This window comes from Vanessa cardui, chromosome 3, assembly GCF_905220365.1.
Source record: "Vanessa cardui chromosome 3, ilVanCard2.1, whole genome shotgun sequence".
NCBI lineage: Eukaryota > Metazoa > Arthropoda > Insecta > Lepidoptera > Nymphalidae > Vanessa > Vanessa cardui.
In genome coordinates, this window is record NC_061125.1 from 6,423,038 (window position 1) to 6,439,063 (window position 16,026).

At 29.0% G+C, this 16,026-nt stretch overlaps 1 protein-coding gene across 1 annotated transcript in view; it reads left to right on the plus strand.

The window, feature by feature from the left end:
• The first annotated feature begins 7,391 nt into the window (after positions 1–7,391).
• LOC124543486 (monocarboxylate transporter 9) overlaps positions 7,392–16,026 on the plus strand; it is a 32,037-nt gene continuing 23,402 nt past the window's right edge. The window contains exon 1 of the mRNA XM_047121700.1: positions 7,392–7,708. The gene's annotated coding sequence lies outside the window, so the exon portion shown is untranslated. The remainder of the gene's footprint in view (positions 7,709–16,026) is intronic.

Sequence of the window (16,026 nt, forward strand, 5' to 3'; positions counted from 1 at the left end):
GAAAGTAACATTTTACACTATGCGAAAATCATTTACAGGTCACACCGATAGATGCCGATATAATCCTTACAGATTGACAGACGGGTAATGAAACAGTAGTTTAATCAAAAGATGTCCGTGACATTTTCGGCATGTATTCTACCAGCCTACTGTCCACAGATAAATTGCTAACATACTTTTTTATACTTTAACCGTATTTTGAAGATTAGTAGAGTATAACTTATTAAGGTTATGCAGAATGAACGTCTAAAAATAAATATTTTTGATTGACAATGTTATTACCAAACGAAAGGGATTAAGCTTTTTTTATAAGTGATATATACATATTTGCTTTTCAAATTGATTTGCTCTATCTTAAACTGAAAAGAAATTCGTATAAATTATTTTGAATTCACTGTACTTATAAGAAATAATTGTGGTTAGTTACGTGCAATTCCTGAGCTGAGATAGCCCAGTGAGCTGAGATGGCCCAGTGAGCTGAGATGGCCCAGTGGTAAGAACGCGTGAATCTAAACCGATGATTGCAGGTTCAAACCCAGGCAAGCACCACTATGTTTATGTGCTTAATTTGTGTTTGTAATTCATCTCATGCTCGGCGGTGAAGGAAAACATCGTGAGGAAACCTGCATGTATCTAATTTAAAAAAAATCTGGCCAACGTACTTTCCACCAACCCGCATTGGAACAGCGTATTGGAATATGTTCCAAATCCTCTCCTTATTGGAAGAGAGGCCTTATCTCAACAGTGGGAAATAAACAGGCTGTTACTTTACTTTTTGCTTTACTTTACGTGCAATTCTAATTAGTATTTCACTCTCACAGTAAAACCCATGTAACGCAGTTCGAAAAATAGATTAAATAATTTCAGATACGAAATTATTTCTATATAACTTCTATTGACTAAGTTAAAATAATAGACAGTACTTTTATGAGTTATTCAAGGATAGATAGTCCAAAAAAGTGCATATAATAGCAAAATTTACAAAATTGTTCATTTATATAATTATAAATATGAGATCCTAAATTCAGAAGACCCGGTTTTAAGTGCAAATTCACACCAAAATACTTTATAACAAAAAACTAAGATATTTCTTAGTGCATTTATATTTATTAATCATCAAAATACATTAAAAATATTTTTCATATCTTTTGTTCTTCCCGTTCCGCATTTGAAAAATATTAAAATACTAATTAGAAACATAAAAACCTTATTTAACTATCCATTATAAATATATAGTAATGTTTTTATGTTTGTAGTCTTCGTGAAGGTACCCAAAGGTTATGTAATTTCGTTGTATGTAGATCCTTATTCTACCTGTGCAAATAGAGTCAGACAGCTATTATATTATAAAATAAATAGATAAAATATTGAACAATATAAATATATATTTCAATTGTAAATATATTTATTTATTCTGATAATTATAGTAAAACAAGAATAATTTTAAAGTTTGCTTATAATCATGGTTAATCTCAGTGAAATACCGCGTTCAGAATGAGGAAAATCAGTGTCGAAATCAAACTGCGTCTAAAATGCTAATATTTTGTTTGTCAATTTTAATGCGTCACTGAAATAAACTATGCTTATGTAATGTTTTACAATTCAAACATAATCTCGAATTTATTAATGAAAAAAATTGGTAATATTTATTCAAAAGCTTCACTGTATTGCTTATAATTTAGCTAACTATAGTTAGATTCGTCATACAAATAATCTCGGTAAACGTTGAAATTAGTTTTGCAAAAATACCGTTTATATGTTTAAAAGAGCATATAATTTAATATACAAAATTAAAAAAAAAAAAACTTCGTAAGAGTTTTCTGACATAATCTATATTATAAGACTTTTTTAATATATTTTTGTTATTTATATTAAGAAAAGAAAAGTCGACAAATACTGTCGTTTCCTTGATTATCTAAGGTTAATGTGGGAGGAAAAAGTTACAAACAAAGGTAAATTAATATTTGAATACAAATTATTTCGTTTGTGCCTTGACATTGTTTTGTTGCCAAATAATAGCAGTTCCGTTTGTATAGAGAAAATTAATACTAGTACGAATTAATTATGAATGATAAGAATTTTTTTGCCTAGTCGGTGTTGGCCGGAATTTATGGTAAGTACTTAAGATGTTACAAATTTTTATCTTTGAAACCGAAGAAATTTGAATTTATAGAATATTTGAATAATTTTGGTGTCAAATTAGCAATTGGATTTTTACATGACATATATATCATCTACACATTCAACGTGTTACTGAGCGGCAATATCGTATGGCATAGTTAGTGGAAATAAAATTTTCCAATTAGATTAATTAAAGAATAAGTTTTCAATACTTATAATGACTTAAAAGTTTTCATACATATGTATATAGCAATATTTTTAGTAAAATTTCCAAAAGCTAAAAAAATCGATAATAAAGACTTAATTTTCCGTTGTTAATTCTACACTGTTAGACATAAGAATTTTCAAAGCAAAAATGAGAGCAAACCCTGGGTATTAGCTGGATAGCTCAGCAGCAAATAAGATTCTTAAGAAAAAGATTATACTTTTTATGAACTTATTTTAGCATACATTTCAAATTTGAAATCAATTATCCTTTTCTTTATTTTACTAATTATATTTCGTTTTATTAGAGTTTGAGATTACATTTTATATAATCAATGAGAACACATTTTCCTACATGTAATACATATTTCTTTGACCTGGGTGGGGTTAATATTATTGACCCTTTATAAATATGATATTCATGTCATGTTATATTTATACGTTAATGAGTTCCACTTTATATTAATCATTATTCAATTATTTGTAACAGGGTCGCACTGAATATACAGTTACTTCAAAAATATATAATATTCAATTAAATGTATGAGAATCTATCAAAAAAATTTACAAAGTCAATTGTTGAAGCCTTCTGTCATTCAGTGTCGTCATCATTCAACGCGGACGAAATCGCAAAAAAACGTGTTAAGTAAAACGATGACCTTTCTACAGTTGTTATAAACAAATATAAGTTATACATAGTAGCTATGTTGTTTGTAAATCCCATGGTTATAGCACTGTGAGTAATAATGCCCATCGCATACTGATCACTTGCTAGTCACGAGCTCTGAGGCCTTAGTGCATGCGTGATGAGGTTGACAGATAGTGTGGGAATGTCGACAATTATCACATAATTGCTTTCACCTTTAAATTAGATAAAATTATCTAAACAGAAAAGCGAAACAGTAACTTCTATTTTGCTGCCAAACAGAATTTTTTATTATAATTTAAATGAATTTGTTCGAAAAATAAATCATAAGCTTAATTATTTACTCTTATGAGTTTTTGATACTTAATAAACACGACTAAAAACAAAATAACACTATAAACATGGATCTGAAATTCAGAAACACTTTCCAAATTTGTTAGTTTATATGCGGGCGATTTATTAATCTTTCGTTTTTTTTTGCATACATTTATGAAACCTACAAAAATAAACTACCTTGTTCTAAGAAATAATATGTCACAACTATACGGTTTTCATTACGTTTAAGGGGAAGAACATAAACTGGAATGCGTTCTTATGAAAAATAATAACAAACAAATATTTAAACACAAAACAAATTGTATAGAAAAATATACCCATAACGATTTTCTGTCTATACGATTACAACGTATAAAATTAAATGAACTTATTTACATATAAATTATGTGACGCACCTTTACCGTTAGTAATACTTACCCGCTGAGGTATTTCATTAATTTGTATCGAGGAAGACAATTTTTGAATTCCTTAAAATGAAATTAACTCACTCAGTTGCAAGTTAGTACATTATATGTATATATATTCGTTTTATTTAATAAGATTCCAAAATATATTCCGAACATGTTTTGATTCATAACCAGTTTTTAATTGTTATTAATAACTGAAAGATTATGGGACTTTGACATCACGCTTATTATACGTTACGTATATACGTAGTAATCGATTTACATTAACATTTGACACATGATATTACATACACTGATTTAGTAATGAAGGCGCGCCCCTCTACGCTTTAAATATACGCGTATACAAAACAGTTACGGCAAAAAAAGAATATTAGATTATATTTGTTATTGAATGCTGAATAATTTAAATAATCGGCAAGGCGGGTCTTCGTTTGTCATTTCGGTATTTACAAAAACACTTAAGATCAAGAAAAGATATATTTTTATGACACATATCGATAACGCTTAAAAAGTCTCAGTTGAGACGCAATGTCCATTTGCTGTCATAAAATACGACACGTGTCTAATGCACTGTATTTACACGATAAAATTGTTTACATAATTTTGATACGGGTGGGTATATATGTCACTAGTATGATTGGTATTTAGTGCAGTGAGATAAGACGACGAAAAATGCTAATAAACGATTTGACTATACTATGACTTAACACATAACTAATAGCGAATCTACATTCAATAATTAATAGAACACATACAAATATTTCAACTCGTTGAAATGCTTAGAGTTGCTTTCGCATTTACAATATTAGTAGAGATTAGATATTAAAGTTCAAATAATGTATTTAAATATTACTATTACATCCTGAAACAGACGTTTTCTGAATTCAATTTAATTTTAAACATGCTTTATTAAATGTCAATTGTTATAAGATAAAAAATAGTCTACCGACAAAAACTATTTCTAAGTATTTGTCCTTGTAAAAACCTTTCCGGGTTAGAATTGATACTTAATAAATATAATGCTATAAACCAATAAAATAAACTTGTATAATAAATATTTAACAGTAAGAATATACAAATTTCATCTTAAATTATAATATGTATTTTTATCGCAAAAATAAAGTCATTATACCTTTGAACTCACTAAAAATATCATTGATCTTATATTTATAGAAATTCATGTTGGTATTTTTATTTTATGACCATAAAAGTTGAAACAAAATTTATGTATTTTTTTCATTTGAATTATTAGAGTTTTTAGCAAGGACTTCGTTGTGTTCTGTCACGAGTTGGCAGTACAGGACATCAACTTGTATATCGTTCAAGCGAACGTCCTCATAAGTAGTGTATTTGAGCATTCCTATAAGATAAAATGAAGTTTACAGATATAATACATCGCATACTTGGCATAAGATAGTTTAATGGAAATCAGGAAGTAAGTTCTCACTTCAGATCCGGCATATGACGTTCTAAATATCGTAGAACACTGACATAAACAAATTATTAGGTTTATGTGGGCGATAATAGCCTAGCCAATTAAATGTTTTTTATATGAGGAACTGCGTACTACCTGCGTTTTGGAAAAACCGCTACGTATCAACTTTGAAATTAATTAAGGTTTGTGTTGTTTTTCACAGCAATATGTCTTTAAATAAAAATAATATAAAAATATATTTTTGATACAACAGCTAAAAATGAACTACCTCTTTGGTTTAGTTGCTAGAAAGGGCCATAGATCCTGACGATCCTAGATTTAAATCCCGGGTCAGTTATTTTAAAATATTCGGTTTTCTGTCGAGAAATTCTTAGTCGAAGTCTGAAATCTGGATAATGACAGTGATTACATTGCTCGCTCATGGAATCCTGTGTCTTTACGCGTTAAATTGTCATCCTATATTGTTTGTATGATTAGTCAGCGCCCTCACCTCTGTGCAATGTAATATTTCTCGCGCCTGTTGAAAATGGTGACCATAACCGAAATCACTCAGGAGTACATCATAATGTTATAGCTACTTCTATGTTCATAAATTAGAATAATGCGTTACATTTACCTACAATTACTACTACTTCATAGAACTACGATACTCAAAAGCGTTTCATAGTACAGCACGCTAAGTGATGTCTTTATTAGAAAAGATAATTATCTTAATGTAGATAAATGTTTACTCAATTTTTGAAGAGCAAATAGCCAATTTTTGAATGTAAACTAGGTCACTGACCGTCTATAAATAAAATAAAAACAGTTGTAATTAGTTACCGATGATTAGTGTCGTTAGCATCGAAGCTTTAACAACTGTCATTTATGCTCTACATAATCAAATAAATTAAAAGTGACACATTAGCTGTATCTTTTTTTCTGGGAGTAGAATATTGAACAGAAAAAACTGTTATTTAGATTTATTTTCAATTTATTTTTGAATTAAAAAATTGTAAGCTAATAAGCGTTACAGGGATATGGTGCTTCTCTCCTCGTTAGGATATCCTTTTAAATGTATGTAAATCATTGACTACGAATGCTCATGAATACATATGTGCCATATTTTCATACGACACGCGCAAGTTTCCTTACGGTTTCCTTCACTGATGAGAACGATATGAATTATTAACACAATTTAAGCACATGAAAATTTATTAATCCTTACCCGGGTTTGAAATTACAGTCTTCGTTAAGATTATTTAGAGTATTCAACCTATGGTTTATAGATCTAAGCATTATTTTTAGCTAAATATTTATTAATATCGGGTTTATAATATAATCACGTCTAATTTTAAGCAGTGCTTATAATGCATATATATATATATATATATATATATATATATATATATATATATATATATATATATATATATATATATAAATAAAGAAACAAACTAAATTAAAAGTATGTATTTGAAGGACGAAATACAGAACCACTCAATTGCAAATTGAGAACCACGAGGGTTCAGTGAAAAATGCAGATAAACAAGTTTCATAATAATTATTAATCCACACATTGGCGACCGGAGTTTGTATAGAATGTATATATTTTGTTGGTTTACATTAGTTTTACACAAATATTAATGTGAGATATAGATTATGCGAGTTTTATTTTTTATTAATTGCCATTTGGCAGAGCCTAAGATGAAGCTTAAGCTTGGATGTTAAAGTACTTTTAGAAAAAATATTATTATTAAATACTTTTTAAGGAAAAAACCCAAAAATATTGTTGAACTAATTTTACATATTACTTTTGATATCATAAATATAATGAGGCAATTTAATTAATGAAAGATATACAGAAAATAAAATAATGATATTGAAGCGGTCGATTTATGTTAATAAGCAATATAATTGTATTATTATATTATTTACCTACCTAGTTCACTTAATTCACAGCTTGTTAACAACAAATCATTTTTCATTCCAATTTGTTTATAAGCATAATGTTAGCAAAATTAACACTAGAATGTGTTAACTTACTGAACGACAGGCCACATTTTTCTTAATTGGGGCTTACAACTCGTGATGAAAATGAATCTATATTGGTATCGATTACGTAAGACAGTGTGCTTATGTATTAAACGCTATCATAGCCGTCATCGAGCCTGGCCCTCTACGTATACAATACGTTGAAATCGAAACAGAAATATTTTTTTATCTAGCTAACTACGGCGTGCTTTTAAACATGGTCGTCGGACGCCGGCGCCGCTCAGTACACTCGCAACCGGCGACGAAGGCACGCGTTGCCATTTACAAACAAACTTATGACGATAATAAATAAACTTAAAATAATCTTATCATTATAGTTTTAAGAAGTGTTTACAAACATTTGGGCTTTATGTCTTTAATCCTAATGTGCTAAAAGTTGCCGAAAAACGCGGGAGTGAAACCGACGCGTTTACGCATATGCTAATAAGCCGGCATTACGGAGAATTCGAAATTTATATTAGTGAAGGTTTACGAGTTTGGCGAATTTGGCACTTAATAGTGCTATCCTCTAGGAGTGCATTGCGGGTGAGTGACATCTGAAGGCATCTAGTCACAGTTTTATTTTTAAACCCCGACAAGGCACGGGATGCGCAGACGCAACTATTTTTGGTGCACGAGACGTTCACACCTATATTTTAAATTTCAATCTCGTATTTCAAAATATTTTAAACATACAATATGTGTAAGCGACAAACACATTTGACTTACTATTTAACGTAATGTTATGTCTCTGTGAGAAAACTTCTAAAATCAATAAAATTATGTACTAATCGACTCTACAATTTTTGCATTAGAAATATACGGAAGAGCTTTTTATAAAAAGCTAAATTGAAAGTATAAAGTTAAAATAGAGTTATTTTAACCAAATGTCTCTAAATACGTTACATATACTTTGTGATATGTATCCAAAGTAAAGCGTTAATTTAAATTAATTAATATTCACTCGTAAATAATTCATAAATTCTAACAGAATCGCCCGAGTTAGCCATTAAATTTACAAGTTATCGTTGTAGCCAATATGTGAGAAAAAATTTAACATACCTACAGTAAAAATTCGAAAAGATTCCGTTTATGGACATTAAAATTTTAACATAACGCAATATTGAGATAACGCTATCAGTAAGCGTAAAAAATATTGTGACTCAACACTAGCGAAAGAGTATTCAAATTGATTTGTCTGACCTTACCCTCGGCTGATTCATTGCCAACACAAAAATTAATTCAGATTTTAAAAAGTTTGTTACTACTTTTTTTATCATTCTACAAGAATCTACATTGAACTATACTTAACAGCTTAAAATATTAAGCTACTTAAAGCTACTTTTTTTTCTTAGCAGAGTTTTATCTTGATGTTGATTTCCAGTACCAATTCTAAACAGATAAAATTTTAAAAATACAAACATATATACCATAGTATGTATACGTATTTCAAAGATTATTTGAAGTCACTTAGAAATGCAATGAATGAAGGGTTCAACCAAGTAGAATACATAGTATACACTATGATATGATGTTTGATGTTTCAAAGTATGTTTTGTATACAATTGTTCTATAATAATTGTAAACGAGTGTCAATTATTATTGATACGTATCTTGATTGGTTTTAAGACCATCTGTTGGACACATTAAGCCTTGAGACAAAAAACTAGTTCTTACTCCTCAGTGAACGTGAACACTAAACATATTACGTATTGTGTTATACGACCTTTCTGATTTTTTTTACGTCAATATTATCTATTAAAAAAGTATCAAGGTGGTTACGGAAAGAACTCGTTAAAGTTCTAAATATTGGGAATGATATTGACAGTGATTGTATTGTGTAGGCAATGGGCTTTATCAAGCAAATAACGAACGTTAGTAACATCGACGTCCATAACTAAATACGACCAAATGTTAGCAAATATTTGATAGAGATAACTTTAATTACGACTAAATTGAACGATTGTTATTATGAGGAAATATAATCGTTATCTATTGAAGTTTTAGGAACTTTAAAATTATTTTTGGTTATTTTCCTTCTCCAACATTTGATTAGTGGAACAATATAAAACTATGAAAAATATAAAAAAATTGGACTTAATATTGACTTCCAAAACTTAATAAATATTTAAACATTTGTAAATGGGGTCGGGAGTCTTAACTGGAGATCGAGCATTAAATCTGCATATGTAAGTACCGTTAAGTCTCCGTGTGCTTAATTTGTGTCTATATTTTATAACATGTTATATAACGTTAAGAAAACTGCAAAAAGTGTTGGATGAAATTCATCCAAATATATTAACCAACAGAGCAACGAGGTGGTGAAATAAGGTCCAAGACTTCTCTATAACAAGAGACATTTACCGAATAGCTAGCTACTAATACTTATATTTAATTAATTTTTTGAATACAGTTTGAATGTTATTCGTCGATTTATGAATTAAGCTAATCGAATAAGTAATATGATATAATTACATAACAAAAATCATAAAACCTGTTAAATCAGATTGATTAAACTTAAAAGGTTATATTAACTTATATGTAAATTATTTCTGTTGTAGATAATTTTAATGAATTATTATCACATAGTCTGTATGTACGAAAAATAACGTAAATGTACCATTATTTTTATTATATATTTTTGAATAACAATACACCCTAATAGTTTATTTAAAAAGTTATTTGTATGTTTTTATGTGTACAAAAGGCATATTTAAACACATGTTAGTCGGACCTACGAATATTTCAGCTGGCACGTGTATCTCGTCTTAAGGCTAATGGTCGGAGAATTTACGTATTTAAACTATTAAGTTAACCATTAGTCACGGGATGATGGATTTACCATACCTATTAAACGACTCTAAACATGAGTTTTAGATTTTCATTCCATGAAATCCAAAACCGTAATTATCTCATATTTTTATTTGACATTTGTATATTAAAAAATGTTGTAAATAAGTTCAAATTCAGTAAAACATTCAATTTTATATTATTTCAAACGTTAAAAGAATAATCATAACTTTGATAATGAATTTCGAAACAGTAACAATTGTTGATTGATACGCGTTATTTAATAAGAGAACTTTAATTCTGAAAAGTTCACACCTAATTAAATAACAAAAAGAAGATCCTATATCACTATTATCTTACCAACAATACTAGACTTTGAACGCATTACTTATCGTTTGTCATAACTATATTATCTCCGTTATAATAATATTATAATTAAATAGCTTCATTAGTCCAGTCAAGATTTCTTCTAATATTAACTTTTGTCGGTTAATAAAGAAACAGTTATAACACTTTAACTTAAAATAATCAAACATAAGTCAATACGCTTATGAAGTTAATGGGGAACTTGTTATCGGACCTGCATATTCACTTCTATACACAGATTGTAATGCGACCTCATTCCATAAATCCCGGCATAAATAGTGTTCAAAATCACGTCATTTTTATTACATTTGCTTAAAAAAAACAAACAGTAATTAAAATTATATTAATATACTGCTAATAACGAAAGTAGGTTACTCAAATATGTTCAAAGAATGCGTTTATATTTGAATACTTCTTGTTCATTATTAGTAACAATAACTTTTTTAGTCGACAAAATACCCGAATGTTAAATCTAAATTCAGTTAAAAAGAACCTACTTAAAAAAAAACATTGTCAGACCAATGAGCAACGGAAATAATGCATTTATTTTAAACTAGTCTGCAGTAACATATTTTCCCACATATTTTAAAATAAACTTCACAACAATAATAAGAAAAAAAAATGTTTTGCTTTTTCTCGGAAGTGACGACCCTCTGCTCAGCGTGGGATTAAAAAGTTTTGGGCGGCTTGATTCAAAAGGACACTTGGTCCAACACTTGGCGCCTAGATTGCAAAGGTGTTAATGGACCATTCATTTCGTCATCATATAGATAACAAATGGTTCAGTTCATTGTGGTTATTAGTTACGCTTTTTTTGATATTTTATGGTGGCTGTATTAATAAAAAAAAACTCGCTATAAATAATCGATATTCGCTAACGAAACATATAATCCAGAGTTGTATCTATACATTATAAAATAAATACAATAATTATTAAAATTAAATACAAATTTAAGTAATAAAAAATTGATGCTTGTAGTCAGTGAATCAGTTTAGTAGGTACTCTGTTGATAGAACTGTTCTACCCCACTACTTCAAAAAGTTCAATACTCAACGAAGAAAATTTAAATAATGAAATATTAATACGCACATACTTACTTTTTTACTGGTATGATCGTAAATCAAAAGTTATGTAGTATTCACTCAAAGTATCAAAAATCACAGTATGCGTAAAACTATTTCACCAAAGAAACATATTTGATACCTGCCCTAGTGCAAAATCTTACACTGAAAAGCAACATATATACTTTATTTCGATATAATTATGTTATTGTAATATTTGATTGTTAATATAATCGATATTACAAACATACATAATTGTCTAAGGCATATAATGAGAGAGTCCGTCGTGACACATCTGGGCGAAAATCATATTAGCTGTAAATAAAATTAATATGTTAGGTATCTTTAAAAAAAATAATCTAGCGTAAAAAAAAATTAAATCGGTAACTCAATTGCCAATGAATAACACCGTACAAATAAATGTAAAAATGTTTTGATACTTTCAATATTTATAATTATTTATATATATTTTACTGAACTGCAGAATACTAATTTCTTTCATCCTGCAATCTTAATTAATGAAAGTGTCGCAAATACGGAATAGAACAGACGAGGAAAATGAATTAAATTATTTTAATGCTTTATACATAAAATCCATATAAAAACTTTATATTGATTCGATATCAAAAAACAAATGAAAAATACGATGCAGAGGTGATCTCTATAAATAAAATAATACTTATAATATAATATTTATAATTGGATACAAAATAATTCACAGCAACTTAATTTCAACAACTATTAAATTACTGATACAATAATTGAATTAAAAACGAAAACTTCTACCGAGCGATATTTTTGTCGTATCTATAAAACATTGGTGTTTACATACACAAATATAATCAAGAATACATTCGTACACGTGACTAAATGTCAAAGAGTCGGTGGAAAATTTTACAGCAACTTCAAGAAATAAGATTATACAGACTTATATTTGGTCTATCGATCTCATTTTAGTTACCTAAAGATTTGTAGCTACTTAAATGTTTATATTCGTTTAAAGTTACATCAAATTATAAAATTCTTTGGAAATAACTAATATTGGTTTTAACGGACTAAACATAAATTAGATATAATATACATATACATATTTATATCTCAGACAAGAATTTATTTCCAAACTCACATACCAGTCAATTACTTATATATTTTACGAAAAATGTAAACGTAAACATCAATATATACTGTGTTACTTTGATGTTCATAATTAAGTATGAAATCTTTCGTATAGAGAGCGCATGGAAAGCCACCTCGACCACATTACATGCAATTCTGAGCTATTTATAAATAAAACAGCGGAAATCTGGTATGCGAGACGAAGAAAAAATGATAATTGCTTTTAAGAACTTTAATAAAAAGTGTATATGCACAGCATAAGCTTAAGAATTAAAAGTCATTTAGATGACATGTTTTGAGAAAAATGTGTTACAATTAGTATTTAATTTTACATTATAAATACAATATAATATAAATACATACTAATTCATCTTAATTTACATATTTTAATAATGTTTATTAACATTTTTAATATTTTATTATAAAGTAGTTGGTTTTTTTATCGGCGACGATTTACCCACGTGACTGACAAAAAGATATACTTTTCTGTCATTCGCCAGAAGAAACTCTTTAGAATAAAGTTTATAACTTACCTCTTAAAAATCTGACTAATGTATATGATATCGAATATGATAACTTTTATGAAGTTCAAGTTTAATAGGATTTTATAAAAATATTTTGTATAAATATAATTATTTATATTTTTATAAGACATTATAATAATATAGTTATTCAATTTAAAAATAATGGTTATTGTTTAATTTCCTATTATTATTATTAAGGAAAAACGTATGCGTATGTAACGTTTTTTAAACATATAAAGACTAAAATACTTCACCATCGTATTGCTAATATTAATCATCTAAATACTACTGAAACGTAAAAAAGCTGTGCTTTTTTAATATTTATTACTTTAAGAATATACAAACCTTGCTTATTAAAATAACCTACGATTATATAAATTTCAAACTATTAATTAAGGATTTACAATTAACCATTGTAGGTCTTAAAGTTATTTATCATAATAATTTTATAGTGCCACCTAAAAAAGTCTTGTACCGCAATTAATTATGTGTCCTTTACGCAATATCAACACAATAATAAATAATATGTCGTAGAAACAAGAAAACGTTGAAATTATAATATAAAAGATAAAATATTTATGATAGTCAACTGTTTTGAATACATATTACGTGTATAAGTTACATTCACCAAACATCATACATACTAGACAACTAGTATGCGTGCTCTTAGGGGCCAACTGTTGGCTATTATTTCGACACGTTTTCAACTTGGACTGTATATCTAGACATATAAAAAATCAAAGTTCACGATATTATGTTCATGAGAAACATATTTCACTAGAAATTAAAAAAGGATATTCTTTAGGTAAACATATGACATATAAAAAGTTTTTTTTTTAACATATCATATCTCAATTAATAATAACTGCTTCATCATGTATTTTTAGTATCTTTACTTCAGAATTGGAAAAACTGAATCAAAATATAACTATTATTGTCGATCATTTTATTGCTAAACATTTAAAAAACTGCTGTGTAATGATTAAAGTTGTCCAAAAGCTGGTTATACTACTCTGATATGACAAATAATGCGGACGCATTTTGTATATGTATTAAGCTCGATCTCTTGTATATCTTCCTCCTGCAACGTCATTCGCGTCATATTTTTTAAGGCGATTTTATAAGGCTTAGTCTCTATCCAGATACAAATCCTTTGTCAAATTTCATAACAACTGGTTCAGGGAACTATATAATATAATAGGTTGGGGAAAAAGTTTCTTCGTATTTTATATGAAAATTCAAAAAGTTTTTTTTCTAGTTTATTTACATTTGACTAAAGTATGTAGGTGCCATTTTGTTCCATAACTTTTTGCCATCTTGTTGGTAGTGACATGATCCCATTGCTGTAAAAATTTTGGGGCTTCTGATCGAAAAACTGCGACAAGTGGTTTTGGCAGTCCTCTCGTGATGTTAACCTGACACTGCCTAAGGAATTCTGCAGAGACCGAAACGGATGAAAATCTGAAGGTCAAGGTGAGGACTATACGGCGGATGCATTAATACCTCCCAGCTAAACTCTCGTAATTTTTGTTGAGTGGCTAAAGATGTGAGAGGTCTAGCGTTGTCATGGTGAAAAACTACACCCCTTCTGTTGATCAATTCTGGCCGCTTTATCTCAATTTCTTGCTTCAATCTCATCAATTGTTCGCAATACAGTTCTGAATCGATGGTCCTGCCGGGCGGTAACAGCTCATAATGAATGATGCCCTTCCAATCCCACCATACACACAGCATTACCTTGTTGCGAGTTAATCCGGGTTTTGCCACAGTCTGTGAAGCTTGACCGGCCTTTGACCACGATCTTTTTCGCACGTTCTTGTCGTATGTGATCCACTTTTCATCACCAGTTATCAGCTTCTTCAAAAATGGTTCGGTTTCATTACGTCGTAATAAAGAATCACAAATGAGTACACAGTTCATTAGGTTTCTTTCAGTGAGTTCATGAGGCACCCATATATCGAGCTTTTTTGTGTACCCAGCTTTATTCAAATGTGTCAAAACCGTTTTGTGGTCAATTGCCAGTTCTTCAGCTACATCGTAACTACTAATATGCCGATCTTGCTCCACTTTTTCAAAAATGGCATCAATTTTGTCCGTAACAGGGCGACCAGAGCGAGATGCATCTTTGATATCAAAATTTCCGGCTTGAAAACGCTTAAACCAAACTTGCGCTACTCTCACAGATACTGCATTAGGTCCATAAACATCACAAATTTTTTTCGCGGCTTGAGTTGCATTTTTACCTTTTTTATAGTAAAATTTTAAAATGTATCGAATTTCTTCTTTAGATTCACTCATTTTAACAACAACAAAAACAAATGAAAATCACACAAATTCCTAATTTGAATTTGGAAGTGCCTTCTTTAAAATTAAAACTTCTTAATGATATCAAAACCAGCCAGATACAAATGGTATAGCCAAAGAGATTTTATTACAAGTTCATACATACTATATGCGAAAAGACTTTTTCCCCAACCTAATATATAATATGTAAAAAGAGTTTTCCGATCTATTATAATGTTATAGTAAGACACTGTTTTCTGAATGAGTTTAATAAGACAGGTATAATTACAATTACGTCACAGTATGTTTACAATAATAGGTAATGTGTATTACGACTACAACTTAGATGTTTTTGATACAAACAAAAACAATCGTTGCATAGCCACGACGAGTAAAGATTAAATTGTACACCTAGTTTCCGACTTTGTAAAGTCAATACATGCTTCCTGGCGCACGGTGATAAATAATTACTATTATATATTACTAAAAGATTACATTAATATTAAAAAAAGGTTGCACTTAGTGATTATATTTCCTAGCAAGGGATACTGTATACACATTTAAATGTAGTTAATTGACTTTGTAATCAAAATGGTGGAAAAGAGTTACTATTAAGTTTCTACGGAGCCCTTTCTTGGACAATTTTCTTTCCGAACGTTACGTGAACATATTTCACAATATTATAACACACATATTATTCCGAATCTGTTGCTGTAGTTTGTT